This window comes from Balaenoptera physalus (genome assembly GCF_965194825.1).
Source record: "Balaenoptera physalus genome assembly, contig: HAP1_SCAFFOLD_1458, whole genome shotgun sequence".
NCBI lineage: Eukaryota > Metazoa > Chordata > Mammalia > Artiodactyla > Balaenopteridae > Balaenoptera > Balaenoptera physalus.
The window spans coordinates 114,168-129,786 of record NW_028125338.1 but is presented as its reverse complement, the minus strand read 5'-3'; the positions used below and the strand labels follow the sequence as shown (position 1 = coordinate 129,786).

At 41.3% G+C, this 15,619-nt stretch overlaps 1 long non-coding RNA gene and 1 pseudogene across 2 annotated transcripts; one reads left to right on the top strand and one right to left on the bottom strand.

The window, feature by feature from the left end:
* Nucleotides 1-479: 479 nt before the first annotated feature.
* On the bottom strand, nucleotides 480-15,618 carry LOC309653921. Its single transcript, XR_014259637.1, has 2 exons — nucleotides 15,535-15,618; nucleotides 480-3,136 (listed from the first exon to the last, which is right to left on the bottom strand). It is a non-coding gene; the product is annotated as an uncharacterized lncRNA (long non-coding RNA).
* On the top strand, nucleotides 9,770-15,327 carry LOC309653913 (uncharacterized protein C2orf78 pseudogene; annotated as a pseudogene). The gene is made up of 2 exons: nucleotides 9,770-11,044; nucleotides 11,190-15,327. The product of its transcript is annotated as an uncharacterized protein C2orf78 pseudogene (transcript).
* Nucleotide 15,619: the final 1 nt, after the last annotated feature.

Below are 15,619 nucleotides of genomic sequence, written 5' to 3'. Positions count from 1 at the left end.
CTTATCTTTAACCCAGGTTTCCTTAGATATGCTAATGCTTTTTTTCCCTGAACATGTGTACCCAGGACATGTACATTTGAGGGGTTAAGAGTGAATATAAGGGAATAAGTGCAACTGCCTGCTTGTTCTTCCCTTCTTCCTTTGATTACACCTACTCTTTCTTTGACTCATTCTTTCTGTGCCTCTCTCTGCTGTGTCTATGCAGGCTGTCCCCAGGCTCTATAGTTCATGCTTTTCTCTTATTACAGTGTCTTTGCACCCTGTCTGCTTCTGTGTTCTTTCTCTCTGCCTCTGTGCACCCGCATTCTGTGCACTTGTGCTCTCCTCCACCCCACCCCATGCTGTCTCTTGTCTCACTGTCTCTGCTGTGTATCTCTCTTGTTCTTCTGCTTACTCCTTTTCTCCTCTCCTTCTCTCATGTTCTTGCTTGTGTTTGTCTCTGTGCTCTTTCTCTCTCTCCCTGTTTTTTCTTTCTTTCCCCCCCTCCCTTTCCCATCTTTTTCTCTCAATGTCTGGGTGTATACTGGGATCAAAGAAAAGGGATAGTTTACTACTGTCAGTACAAAAGAAGCCATATTTATCAGTTTTTGTTTACGGAGAAAAAGCTGAAGATGAATAATTTCTCTGTATTTTTGACCTCTCATTATTTCCAGTTGCCCACGTTTTCAGCAGTGGGGCAAATGAACAACACAAACTAACTACCAAACAAAGAGACCTCCATGAGAGAATAAAATGAGAGCTTTAGTAATATTTAATTAAATGTTTACCAGTGTTTCTTACATTTTTATAAAACAGGCTAATTTCGTATCACTCTTCACAATCACACATATATGGAGAGAAACAACAGTCCAAAGCAGTATCTTGGAACCCAAGGATAAATTTCATTATATGCTAAGAGGTAAAAAGCAAGATATAATATTTACATGTATTTATATGACTGGATCAAAATTAAATATTAGCAGATTATTTTAAGATTATGGGATTATACATTTTTTCTTTTTAATTTTTCATGTATTTTTTTAAACAAGCAGCACATCTTTTCTAATATGAAACCATAAAAATTTCTTTGTGACATTAATTAAAAAGTGACCTCAGCCAGACTGATCAAACATAAAACGTTAGTTATGAGCTGGAAGAGAGAATTCTCAAGTTTTCATTGTGTTCTAGTTTCTGCCTAAAGTACCTATTTGAACCTCCAATCTAGTCATAACAAATCCTTCTAGAAGCAGAGCGAAAGCATAGAATTAGTACGCAGTTTCTATGCCAAGATAAAGTTAAAAAATTTTTTTTAACTTCAGCTGCCAAGAGTTGAGTTAAGTATACTCCTAGGTTCATGGCCTCTCTTTTTAAAATTTCATTCCCAGATCCCATCCTCATTCCTGTCCTCCCATCGGAACTGGCCATGTTATGTAAATATCTTTTGGCTTACAAGAGTTCTTACAAAATATGTATTCTGTGTTGTCATGTATTTTCAACTTATATAAAAGGTATGTCATTATTTTTGTTATTTTCACTAAGCTTGTATTTTTAAGATTCATCACATTGCTATACATACATCTAATTCAGGTTTCTGATCACTGCATAGTACTCCATGGAGTGCATCTACCAATTTACCTATGCACTTTCCCTGTAATGGACACCCAGGTCGCCGTCAATTCCCAACAAGGCAAAACACCAGCAGTGCACATCCTTGTCCACATTGCCTTATGGACCTTGTGAGACTACCTTTGTTGCACAGACCCACAAGTGGAAATCTTGGATCATAAGCTATATGTATACTTAATTTTCTACATTAGTACCAAATTAATTTCCAGTCTATATTCCTCCCTGCAATGCATGAAAATTCCTATACTTCCACCTTTCTGCCAATAATTTATAGTTTTTCCGGATTAGAAATACAAGTTTCCATACCATGGAAAGGTAGGGTTTTTGGGTCATTTTTAATTAAATGTTACTTGTCTTGAGAATCTACCCTATCTCCACTCTGTAATTTCCAAGGGAAGAAAGAGTCTTTCAGACACTTCCAAAATTACTGCTGTGCTTTCAACCAGAGTGCATTCATATGTTCATCCAGACATAATTACAATATACAACGTGACAAAAGTACAAGAATGGGATATTTTCATTGTTTTTATCAGATTTTGACATATAACAGATAAAAGATATGGAAGATTTGAATAGCAATATTAAGAAGTTTGATTTAAAGTATCTATAGAAAACTTTATTCCCAAAACACAGCATCCACAGTTGTTCCAAATGCCCACGGAGTATTTACAAAAATTAACTGTACATTTAGGCAAAATGTTGATAAATCCGCAAAGTAGAACATTTCTAACTAAGCTTATATTCTCTAACCACAGTACAATAAGGTTGGAATTTAACAACTATAACTTTTTCCTTAAATAAACATTTTAAAACATTCTAAACTTCTGGGCTATAGGACAACTAAAAATTGAGATTATAGAATTTTTTTCATTAATGACAGTAAAAGCACATATCCAAAACTTACGGGATGTGACTAAATCTATATTGAGAGGAAAATGTATAGCCTTCAATGATATTTTAGTTCAACAAACTCAACTAGGAAATAATTGAAATAAGCATTCTATAAATGAGTCCCCAGAATTGATCGATTTAACCAAGATCTGGTTCTTTGAAAAAAAAAAACAGACCAAATCTCTGGTTATTCTGACCATGAGGAAAAGGATCAACACTAATAGTATGGAAGGGTATAACCACAGTCAAAGAAGTGTTTTTTTAAAAAAGATTACTGTATGCAACTTTAGGCTGATATATATTTTTTTTTCCTTTTTTTTTTTTTTTTAAATATGAATGGCTGGATTTTATTTATTTATTTATTTTATTTTTTTGGCTGTGTTGGGTCTTCGTTTCTACGCGAGGGCTTTCTCTAGTTGGGGCAAGCGGGGGCCACTCTTCGTCGCAGTGCGCGGGCTTTTCACTGTCGCGGCCTCTCTTGTTGCGAGGCACAGGCTCCAGACGCGCAGGCTCAGTAGTTGTGGCTCACGGGCCTAGTTGCTCTGCGGCATGTGGGATCCTCCCAGACCAGGGCTCGAACCCGTGTCCCCTGCATTGGCAGGCAGATTCTCAACCACTGCGCCACCAGGGAAGCCCTAGGCTGATATATTTTAAAACCTAAATTAGATGGGTGATTTTCTAAGAAAATATAAATGAACAGAATTGACCAAGAAGTTTTAAATCCTAAGTAGATCATTAATAATAGAAATTTAAAAGACTGTCAGTAATCTGTAGACCTCCCCACCTCTAACTATGTGCCCTCCAGGAATTTTGTACAAATATATGTGCCCACCAAAAGTATGAGAGGATGTGTTTCTTCATTCCTTTGCCAACTATGGGTAGTATCAGTCTTTTAAATATTTGCTAATCTAATGTGTGAAAAAACTCATTGCTTTAAGTTGCATTTTTTAAATATTAGGTTTCAGAGATTGCTCTTTACATTTCCTGTTTTGAGAATTAGCTGCTTATATCCTCTGAAGGATATAATTTACATGCCCATTTTTCTCTGAAGAATTTTTCTTATTAATTCTTGAGCATTATTTATATTGCATTAATAGTGTAATAGCATTGTTGTGTACTCAACTTCTTTCTTTTTTCCATGCTAAGAAAGATGTCCCCAACCGCAAGATTATAAAAAAGTATTCTCCTTTTTTTTTTTTTTTAATACTTATTTAGGGTGGAGGGCAATGCATTTAAACACTTAATCCACATGGAATTTATTTTGTGTGTCTAGATATAATTTTATTGCCAAATGTTTAGCTAATTGTCAGTAGAGATTTTTAAGTAAGAAAGTGATACTCATAAATTAATTTATGAGAAGAAACTAAGCTGGACTCTCGTCACTTGGACTTGGTAATTAATAGCCGTGGTTCTTTGGAAATTTCTACCCAAAGCAACTAAAATACTATGCAAACACCTTATCAAAATGGAGAGATTGGAAGAGGAAACTAATTCTGACTGAAATATGAAGGAGTTTTATTGATTAAAGTTGAAGTTAGATCAAAACATCCAAGTGAAAATATCTAAAAACATAGCTACGTATGACCTCATGAGTATGTCATGAGTGGAATAAAGATTTTAGAGCCATCCATGTAAAAAAGGTGATCATAATCCTCACAAATACTAAAGCTAAGAGGAAAGATTTCAGAGAATGCAGAGAAGAAAAGAGAGTGAGAGGGTCACTTCCAGACCATAATTTTTCAAACCTGATAGAAAATCCTTTGGGACTTAAGTCATCTAGCTCTACCACCCTCTACAAGATTTTAATGATCATTTGCTAACCTTCCAGTTTTTCCTGTATATTAATTGAGGACTTTAGCTCTTGATTTTCTTTCTTTTCTACCCCAAACCCAGCCACTATCTGGGAACCTTACCATCCTGTTAGTTTCTTGACCTCGGTTCTAATGACAAGTACTTCCATTACATTTTAACTCTACAGTCTCATGGCCATACTTTGAATTTTGGCATTATTCAGATTCGTTATGTCTCTGCAATCTTTACTCATTCATGTATGAAAAGAAATTTTCTGAGGACCATTCTGCAGGCGCAATGCATTTTTGATTTGAGGGGGAGGATATATTAGAGTTATCATCTACCACACTTGCAGAAATAATTGACCAGTTCTGATTTTCTGATGGTGACTAATAGACAGTTATCACCTTAGTTCCTGCTTTTAGAAGTTCTAATCTTGCCTTTCAGAATTAAATCTACGTCAAAATGTTATTTTGGGGGCAGACAAGCTAGTAAGTTTTGGTACTGAAACGCCAGTTGCCAGTTTGAACTGTGCATAGCTAAAAACTTTTCACAAGAAAAGACTGTCTTTTGGTGCCATCGACTGTATTTCTAATTTTGACTCTGTCTTATCAATGTGTATCTCTGGTCCTAAACTTTAGTGGTTATAAGTAAATTAGCATAAACCCATTTTTCTGAAAGAAAAGCATCTTTCGGCAGGCACCTTGCTGGCAGCAGGTCGGCAATAACAATCTTCATACATGAAGAATAGCTGTATACGGTGATGTAAGAAAATACAGCCTTTTTCCTATATTAGAGATGTTTTCCTAAGTTCAGTTTCCATCTAAGAAGTCATTATTTAATTGAAAAGCTTTCTCCCCCCCCCCCCCGGGTCTCTATGATGGTTTGTCTGATCAATGAACACGGGAATGCGGGAATGAATTTCACCTAGATTTTAATTAAACTAAAAAGTACTACAAAAAGCCTGAAACATCTCTGAGATGGTGGCAGTTACTTTTCCCCCAGTTGTAATAAGGCATTAACAGGTGAGTTTACTCTCACAATAATAGAAATTATAACAGAAGAAGCCAGCCAGTGTGTATCTCCTTTCAAGACGCTCTGCAACAGAAAGCTTAAATCATGGTAGCTGATAATGTGAGTTGACTTGTAGTCACTTCAATCTTTATGTGTAAGCCCAGTTGCAGAGAACAGAGTGGGTTGATTCACATCCAGGCGCTCAGGGATGATGAGATCATTAGAGGAAATGCCTGAGACTCTCCCACGGACTAAGGAAAGTGGATTGTTGTGGTTTACCGACAGCATCTGTAAATGAATTCAGCAACAATTCTATGTTCTAGCCCATGGTGGGTCCTCAGCACAAATTGTCACACACAGTGCAGACCTGTGAATTGTGGTTACTGATTCAATCTGTGGAGGCCAAATTAGCGTGACGGCACGGTTCTGACGGTTTGCACTTAGCGCTAGCCATAGTGTGTGTAGCGCTGCACCAAACGTACAATACCCAGCGCCCACATTTTTGTTCGGACTGTCCACTGTTAAATGGAAATGACGCTGTTGGTCACCTTCCATTGTTCTTGTACCCCTGATTCAGTAACAGAAGATGTAAGAACTGAGAGCCCGAGAAGCTTTTTTCTCCAAATAAGGCTTCATAATCGACATGTATTTCAGTTTGCGTACATGAATAAACACATTGTTATAGCTTTCTTGAGATCCTTAACATACCATAAAAGTCACCTATTTAAAGCGTACAGTTAAGTGTGTTTTAGTGTATTCACCGAGTTGTGCAACCATCACCCCAATTTAATTTTAAGACATTTTCAACACGTACCATAAGCACACTATGTACATTAGCAGTCACTCATTTCTCCCAATCTCCCACCGCTGCCCCAGCCCCTGCCCCGGCTGTGGTTACTAATCTGCTTTCTGTCTCTATAGATTTCATTATTCTGGACATTTCATGTAAATGGAATCATACAACATGTGATCTTTTGTGACTGGCTTCTTTCACTTAATATTTTCAGAGTTCATCTACATTGTAGCATGTATTCATTCCTTTTTATGACCAAATCATATTCCACTGTATGAATGCTCATATTTCACTTATCTATTCATCAGTTACTGGACATTTGCATTTCTTCCACTGCTTGGCTACTATTAACAAAGCTGCTGTGAACATCCATGTACAAGTTTTTGTGTGGACGTATTTTACATTTCTTTTGGGCATATGCCGACGAATGGATATACTCTGGATAATACGGTTAACTCTATATTTAACCATTTGAGGAACTACCAGACTGTTACGCAAAGTATTGTTACCATTTTGCATTCCTAGCAGCAATGTGTGAAGGTTCCCATTTCTCCACATCCTTGAAAACACTTGTTGTCGTCTGTCCTTTTGATTTTCACCATCCTAGAGGGCTAACTAGATACATTTTGTTGAGAAAGAATTTATTTTTAGACTATTTTCTATTTTTAAATGTTTACCGTTTTATAGGCAGGAATGAACTTAATCAGAAAGATTGAAACTAGAAGCAGAAACACACACACCAAGGCTCCTCATTTAATCCGATGTAAACGTGTGTGCTTTACACCCAGCGGTGCATACCATGTCCTCTGGAAGTGCCAGAGGTTCTCAGACTCGTTCTCGGAAGGGACCGTCAACACTCCCGCGGCCTCTGCTCCACAGGGTGCTCCAGCCTCTGCTTCAACAGCTCCACCACTCACTTGCCGCTCATTGGCAACTTGTTTCATTTGTCTAAGGCTCCAGCTGGCAAAGGTTTTAAAACTTAAAAAGATCCAAAATCTGCCTGTACTAGATTTCCTGGCTCTGCTTCCAGTTCTGCTCTCTGAAGGCACAAAAGAGACCTAATCTTCTACCTCTCAGGTCCCCACTTCCTTCCCTGAAGTATTTCCCCTCAGGTCTTCACTCTTTGAACCATTTCTCACAGGTCATCCTTTCTACTCCCCTTTCCTAAGTTGACAGCTTCTGGGTCTATTTGTTGACATCCTGTTTTTAAGCATGTCCCTTTGAACTAAGCATGTTGTGCTTCAGATGGTGACAGAGGATCTATCATCTTCCTTTCTGTAAGCTAGAACATTTCTATGGCCTTACATATGTTTTACTCCTATTGAACTCACCAAAGCCATTAAACCTTTATTGCCACACTCTTCCTTGTAAGTTTTTGTTTTGTTTATTCTCATTTCTTAAACTGATAATACATGGTACAAAATTAAAAATATATAAAGGAGTATTTGATAAAGTGTCTTCCCTCTCCCGTTTCCCAGGCACCCATCTTTCTTTTCCAGAGCTACTCAGTGTGACTTGTTCTTGCATATCTTTACAGAGATTTTTAAAACACTTTATAGAAGTTTAATTTACATACCATAAAATACATCCATTTTAAGTATACAATTCAATTATTTTTAGTAAATTTACAGAGCTGTGCAATCATCACCACAATCCAGTTTTAGAACACTTCTGTTACCCAGAAAAGTCCCTTATACCTGTTTGCAATCAATCCACATTCCCAGCCCCAGACAACCTCCAATCTGCCTTTTTCCTTTTCTGCACATTTCACGTAAATAGAATTATATAATATCTAGTCTTTGCATCTAGCTTCTTAGCATGATGTTTTCAAGATTCATCCTTGTTATAGTGTGTACCAGTACTCCTTTTTATTGCTGGTTAGTATTCCATTGTATAGCTCTACCACATTTTGTTTATCCCGTTGCCAGTTGTTGGACATTTGGATTGTTTCATTTTTTTTCTTTTTCGGATAACGTGAATCATGCTGCTATGAACATTTTTGTAAAAGTTTTTCTGTGGACATATGTTTTCATTTCTTTTGCATATATACGTAGGATTGGAATTGCTGGGTCATATGGTAAGTTTATGTTTAGCTTTTAAGAAAATGCCAAAGGGCAAGCCCCACAAACAGCAAGAAAGTTGAAGAATGAGGTCAGCATTCAAAAATGGGGTCACATCTACAGCTGGGAAGGGGTGTACAGACAGGTAGAATGTAGATCCTGAGCCTTTAATAAGCACTACATTGGCTCAGTGCTCTCTGTTTTTAGACTCTATATAAGAACACCTAGGGCTTCCCTGGTGGCGCCGTGGTTAAGAATCGGCCTGCCAAGGCAGGGGACACGGGTTCGAGGCCTAGTCAGGGAAGATCCCACATGCCGTGCAGCAACTAAGCGCATGTGCCACAGCTACGGAGCCTGCATTCTAGAGCCCGTGAGCCACAACTACTGAAGCCCACGCGCCTAGAGCCCATACTCCGCAACAAGAGAAGCCACCGCAATGAGACACCCGCACACCGCAACCAAGAGTAGCCCCCGCTAGCCGCAACTAGAGAAAGCCCGTGCACAGCAATGAAGACCCAGTGCAGCCAAAAAAACTAATACATAAAATAAATAAGTTCAAAAAATAAACAAATTAAAAAAAAAAAACAGTACACCTAATGCAGGTGGGAAGGTGGGAGGGACACTGTAAAGGTCATCTATGCTACATGTACAAGAACCCCGAGAGCACACCAATAGGTACCACATTTTTCACTGCTGTAGCCGAGCATTCCTCCTGTACTACCACACTGTAGCACTCCCTTCCCTGATCTACTGCTATAGTCTCTTTGGAAGGTGTTTCAGAACTCTTGTTATGAGAGTGCCAGTTGAACTGTCCTCACTTCCTTCATTTATACCAGGATATAAGACCTTGTGGTCCGAGATCCTGTCCAGAGCAAGCAGGCTAAGACTCTGTCTTTGTTTCTATATTTCATCAGAAAGGGCTCTACTCCCTCTCTTAGTTCATGGTGTGAAGTGTTCTTAGCCTCTCAGGAAAGTGGGGAGAATTGGAAGGACTCTACATGAGAATGCTAGGCTTTGTAAAACACTTCAGTTTTTTAAAAATAAGACTCATTTTGTATTGGACTTATAACAATCCTATGAAATACAAAGAAAGCCAAGAATCAGTGACATGAAATGATCACCAGTAAGAATTACAACAGTCACCGCTTATCTCGTAGCATAGGGCATTGTCCATGATCCTTAAGAAGAGTTACTAGAAATGCCTCGCCCATCCTGCCCCTAAACACCAACACAGCAATCATGTACCTTGAACGGTACATGATTGCTGTGTTGGAGTTTAGCGGGAGCATCTCACTTACCAGGGACTGACTTTTACCTTGATTTCTTTGTAGTGATGGAGACTTCCCAGGTGATGAAAAATTCCCTGGGATTGCAACCTCCAAGCCAGACATTTTGTGTGACACAAACTCAAGAACTCCCCAAGCCCTGAAGTAGCAGAAATATTCAGATACTTAAGAGTAACCCAACACCTGAACTTGGGGACATTTCAGTGACAGCTCCAGCCCAGAGTGCCAGTCGTCTCCTGGCCCTGTCTCCAGCTCCAAGCCAGGGACAAATAGAGAGTAAGAACGTGGATGATATTAAAACCAAGCTTTCAAAGATTCTGGATGCCTAACACATCCCAAAAGAAAACCAAGATCCTCCACTACTCCCTTTAGAAATCCCTGATATTCACCAGCCGCTGGCCTACACCGATCCCCTCGGCCAAGAGAAGCAGCCTGGATCTGAAAATGCTGATCTGGGAAAGAACAGCCTGAGTCGTGAGGACCTAGGGACGCTTGAAAATGGGATCGAATCTAGCAGTGGTTTTGCAGACATTACTACACTGGCGGAGGATATTCACCTTCCCCAGCTCTTTAGTTCTTGGAAAGATCTTGATCAATCCCAAGGTTCCAACGGGATCAAAGCCAAAGATACCAGAGCCTTTAAGGTGAATCAGGTGCAGGAAAAGCCAAGTGTCATAAAGGTTCCCTCTGATCAACCCAGGAAGAACAAACAGAAAGCCTCTGAGCCTATCAGTGGTGCTCCCAAGGCCAAAATCCAGCCAAAGAATCCAGAGTGCCTGTTAGGGGGAGAAGTGGTTATATGCAACGCTGCAGTCAGTGACAGGGCTCCTGTGAACACGGCCAAGCACTCTAAAGGCAAACCTCAGAAAGCTGCATCCAGAAAGATCAGCAAAACTGAGAGCCATGGGCAGGAAAAGACCAAAAGGACCAGAGGAAGAAACAAGGCTGAAGAGAACAAGCAGTCAGGGAACAAAGTCAAGGCAGAAGAGAAGCCAACTATTCCCGAGACGAAGCGAAAGAAACACCAAACTGAGCTTTCAAAAGCCTCGAACCTCCCTTGGCGTGCGCATGCTGGAGTCTGTGAAGGTTCTTCATGCGCTGGGGAAGAAGGATGATAAGAAAACTGGGCTCTCTTCCTGTCGGGTCTTGGGAAATTCAAGCAACCCCAAAGACCCCCAGCCACCCCCAGCTATCCAGCCATGGCGGCATACCCCACGTGAGGGTAAGAGTGCTGAGAAAACTCAAGTCGAAGCCCAGAAACCAGACAGCAGTGCTGAAACAGAGTGTCCATCTCCATTCCAGTATGAGCTGCCTCCTCCTGAGACGGTCAAGTTGATACCTCTGCCTTTTTCTGCCTGGGACAAGCCTCAAGCTCGACCCGCTCCTCAGAGGCCACAGTCTCTGGCCTCACATCGGCCTGCTGTGGCTTACCGTGCCCAGCCTGGTTCTACTGACTCAGCTCAACCTGCTGCAGTCAATTCATCCCAGCCAGCTCCTGCCTCTCTGCCAGGTCCTGCCAAACCAGCTCAGCCAACTGTGGCCAACCCAACCCAACCGGCTTGGACCAACCATACCCAGCCTAGTGTCCCCTCAGTCTGCTGCTCCTAGGCCTGCACCCTACAAAACTTCATCTGGCGCTTCTCTCCAGCGCGAGCCTGTTCCCCCTGCTGTGACTAAGCGCCAGTCCCCACCCAAGCTCCAAACCCAACTTCTATGCCAAGACTTCAGCAAGCAACGAATTCCATGGAGGGAACCCAATGTGCCTGAGCGAGTCATGTCAAAGCCCATCGAACAAGAGCAGAGGCCAGAGCGAGAGGCCATGAAGAGGCGGGCTCAACAACGGGAGAATGCTGCCAGATACACCTCTTCGGGGAAGCTACAATTTTTCACTGAGAGGGACAAAGAAATGGAAATTGCTGACTACTACGGATACGTCAGGTGACAGCTGCTAGGATTCTTGGTGCCACTTTGGCTACCAGCGGTTCTTCCATACATAGGTAAGATAGGTATAGAACTGAATAAGTGAATGGAATACCATTAATAGATGAGTAATAAACCTTTCGAATTTTGAGATGCTGCTAACTGGGGCGTGAGAAAGGAAGGCCTGAAAGTTGGATGGGAGAATGAAGGAAAGGGGTAAAAACTGAGGAAAGAGGAAGGAACTTGGCCCAGGTCTAGGAAGGCCAAAAGAGATGTATGGATTTAGGAAAGGAAGCAGGAGTGAGGATGAAATGGCAGAAGTAAAAAGCAGGGTCAGAGGTCTGGGTTGAAAGAACACAATTGGAGTAGAGTTGAAGGTGACAGGAGATGAGTCTAGGTTTACTAGGAGAAATAGAAACAAAGTCTCTCGGGGAGGTTGGCCTTAAGTCTCACAACCACCAGATAGGTATTTCAGAAAACAAGAGGTTCACGACACATCTCTGAAAGGTTTGAGTTGCCCTATTCAGGTGTGATTATAGTGGGGGAATAGGGAAATCTACCAGAGAAGTGGCTAGGGCTCAGAGTTATCCTAGGGGCAGCTGACGACAGGGGCAGAGCCAAGGGAACTGCTGCATCAGGAGGCCCACGAATAGGGCCTGGTATGTAAATCACGATGTACTCAACACCTAAGCACGAGGGGAGCGAATGCACTATTCAGTTAACCTTGGCAACGACGGGCAAGGCCGGTATTCCTGTGCCACTTCACTTACAGAGGTGCAGCAAAGGGCTGAGGTCACATCCCATGTGGAGGTACAAGGACTCAACTTGAGGCCCAAATGCCTCTGAAGTCCTCTGTATTTGCAGATGCCCGTAGGCGGCCAACCTGGCTTTCAGAGCACAGCATCCTGAGGTTACTGGTGGACGAGATCAAACTTCTGCACGCGCCTAAATATTAACTTGAGGGGCTTCCTCCATTGAGCAGGGCACGTGCCGCCTTTTGTAAACATCACCATCAACTGAAACGCATGAGAAAAAATCCGACGGAAGCGTCCACTCTCACGGGTGAGAGTGGTGGGGGCACGCGCACTGGGCAGCAGCTCCAACAGCCACAGGACGCAGGCGCCCAGGGGTTCAGAGGCTCCCTGGGAGGCCTCGTGGGGCAGCTCGAGGGAGTGACGATGGGAGAGAGCGGCAGGGGTGGGCGTGAAAAGGAATGCAGTGGGGAGAAGGGAGAGATGGAGACAGTGGATAGTGACTATGGGAAAACGGGCAATTTTCATTTTCAAAATTATTTTTTTGAGATGTCATTCACATGCCATAAAATTCACCTTCTGAAACTGCAAATTCAGTGTCATTTAGTACATCCACAAGCCTATGCAACCATCACCGGCATCTAACCCATCACGTTTTCATCACCCCAAAAAGAAGCCCCCTTAAGCATCAGCAGGCACTCTTCATCCCCTCTTCCTTCAGTCCTGGCAACCATTAATTTGCTTTCTGTCGCTATGGTTTTTGCCTTTTCTGGACATTTCATGAAATAATACAAATGTGACCGCTGTCTCTGGCTTCTTTCACTTAGCATAATGTTTTCAAGTTCGTCCATGTTGTAGCATGTGTTAGTACTTCATTCCTTTTTATGGCTGTATAATATTTCACATATACACCACATTTTAAAAATCCATTCATCCACTGATGGGCATTTGGGCTTTTTTCACTAATAATGTCCATTTTTTGAGAGTTTATTCTGTGCCAGGCAGCACCAGGCTAAGTTACTGACCTTACTTCACAGATAAAGAGGCTTGGAGAGTGTGAAGAGTTTGCCCAAGATTAAGAGCTAGCAATTGGGGGAACTGGGGTTTGAACTCAGGCAAACTTCACAGGTAATAGATTCACATGACAGAACACTAGAAAAGGTACACAAGGGTATTCAATGAAAAGTGACCCTTTTCCCCACGTTCCCCAGCCACACATTTCCCTCCTCAGAGACATCTGCTTTGGCCGTGCTGTGGATCCTTCCAGAGAAATATTTATACCCCAACATTTATGTATCACAATTTACTGACTAATCTGTCCCACTGATTTGAAATGTCACTTTTATGGTATAACAGATTCTTATACATATATATATATATATATATATATATATATATATATATATATATAATGTATTTATTTATTTATTTTTGGCTGCTTTGGGTCTTTGTTGCTGTGCGCAGGCTTTCTCTAGTTGCGGCAAGCGGGCTTCTCATTGCGGTGGCTCCTCGTGTTGCCGAGCACGGGCTCTAGGCGCGTGGGCTTCAGTAGTTGTGGCACACAGGCTCAGTAGTTGTGTCTCACGGGCTTAGCTTCTCCACGGCATGTGGGATCTTCCTGGGCCAGGGATCGAACCCATATCCCCTGCATTGGCAGGAGGGTTCTTAACCACTGCACCACCAGGAAAGCCCCTTATACGTATTTACTCTTTTCAGAGCTGTCCTGACTCTTTTTTGCCTATCTGTTATGTTTGCCATTTCTCTAAAATTCTTTTTATCTTCTTTTAGATTTAAAAAAATTTTTTCCTCTTCTTGTTTGTTTCTCTTAAGGCATTATCCATTATGTTCATTCACTCGTATTATTTTATTTAATTTATTTAATTAATTAACTTATTTATTTTTGGAGGTGTCGGGTATTAGTTGCAGCACGTGGGCTCTTTGTTGCAGTGCGTGGGCTCTTCCTTGCGGCTCGTGGGCTCTCCAGTTGTGGCGCGTGGGCTCCAGAGCACGTGGGCTCAGTAGTTGCGGCGTGCGGGCTTAGTTGCCCTGCAGCATGTGGGATCTCAGTTCCCCAACCAGGGACCGAACCTGCATCCCCTGCATTGCAAGGTGGATTCTTAACCACTGGACAACCAGGGAAGTCCCCACTCTTGTATTATTTTAAATTTAGTCCTCACTTCTGAAACTTTTTTCTTTTATTTTGAATTCTGTCTTGAGTTCTATCATCTTACCTAATTCTGGTTTATGCTGTTCTTTCATCTTTTTTTTATTATGGTAAAATATACATAAAACAAAATTTATTATTTCAACCATTTTCAAGTATACAATTCAGTGACATTAAATACATTCACAATGCTGTGCAACCATCACCACTGTGCAAATTCAAAATAATTATGTCAAAAGATTGAGCAGGACATCAGAAAGATGGAGGCAGCAGCATAGTTTCTGAATCTCTCCAAACCCTTTCATGGAAGAAGATCAACTAAAACCAAACACCCATAGGTGGCATTTATCAGCATTTACCATTTCCAGAACTTTTTCACCATCCCAAACAGAGACTCTATAGCCACTAAACAATAACTTCCCATTCCCTCCTCGATCCATGTTCTTTCATCTTTCGCATTGTTTTTCCTAACGTCTTTTAGCCTACTTTGAAATAATAGGTTACAGTTTTGATCTGTTTTGTGGACCTGTCTTTTCCAACTTGATTTTATTGTCTGAAGACATGCTATTCTGCTCCTTATTCTCTTTTTTCTTACACTACCTCTGTACGGGATTTGATCCCAATCCTTTTCTGTTACTGATTTTTGGGTGAAAAAAGTTTTACAGCACTTTGAAAAGGTGGTGCGAGGCCATGTGGAAACATGTTCTTCATGGCTGTTTCATCAATGCTTCACTTATACTGCTTTGGAATAACTGTTTTCCAGGAGGCATAAACCAGTGGGCTTTATCATTGGACAGAGTGCAGAGAAAGGACCCCACGAAAGCTGATCACCTTAGCAGAAATGACTTAGTTATGATTTCACCCAAGATTGGTCACAAACCAGCCTGGGAAACTCAAGGAACCAGAGACAAGGCATAATGCCATCTTTCCTTCTCTCTGCCTCAGCTCTCAAGGATTGGTCACCTCCATGTTATTAGTAACTATTATTTGGTTTCTGTTCATAATTACTATCAGAAGACACAGCACTTAGGGGCCTAATTACACTGCCCAGCTACGCACCATTCTTCTTCATTTTGGCTTCCTGTCCACCAGCAGGAACCTGATTTAGTTTTGTTCTCCCTTCACCACAGCCCAGTAATTTTTGTGCATGACTCTCAGTCTCACCAGAATCTGTATCTCTCACTCTGCCCCAACATTCCACCCCATCATTCGCTCCCTGAAGTGTACTCTAGAAATTTCGGTCAACTCGATATTTTACCACTGTTCACCATCTCTTATGAAACCAGAAGACGAGCAGCTTTCTTATGGAATGATGGAGAACTTGTAAAGATAAAACACCAGTA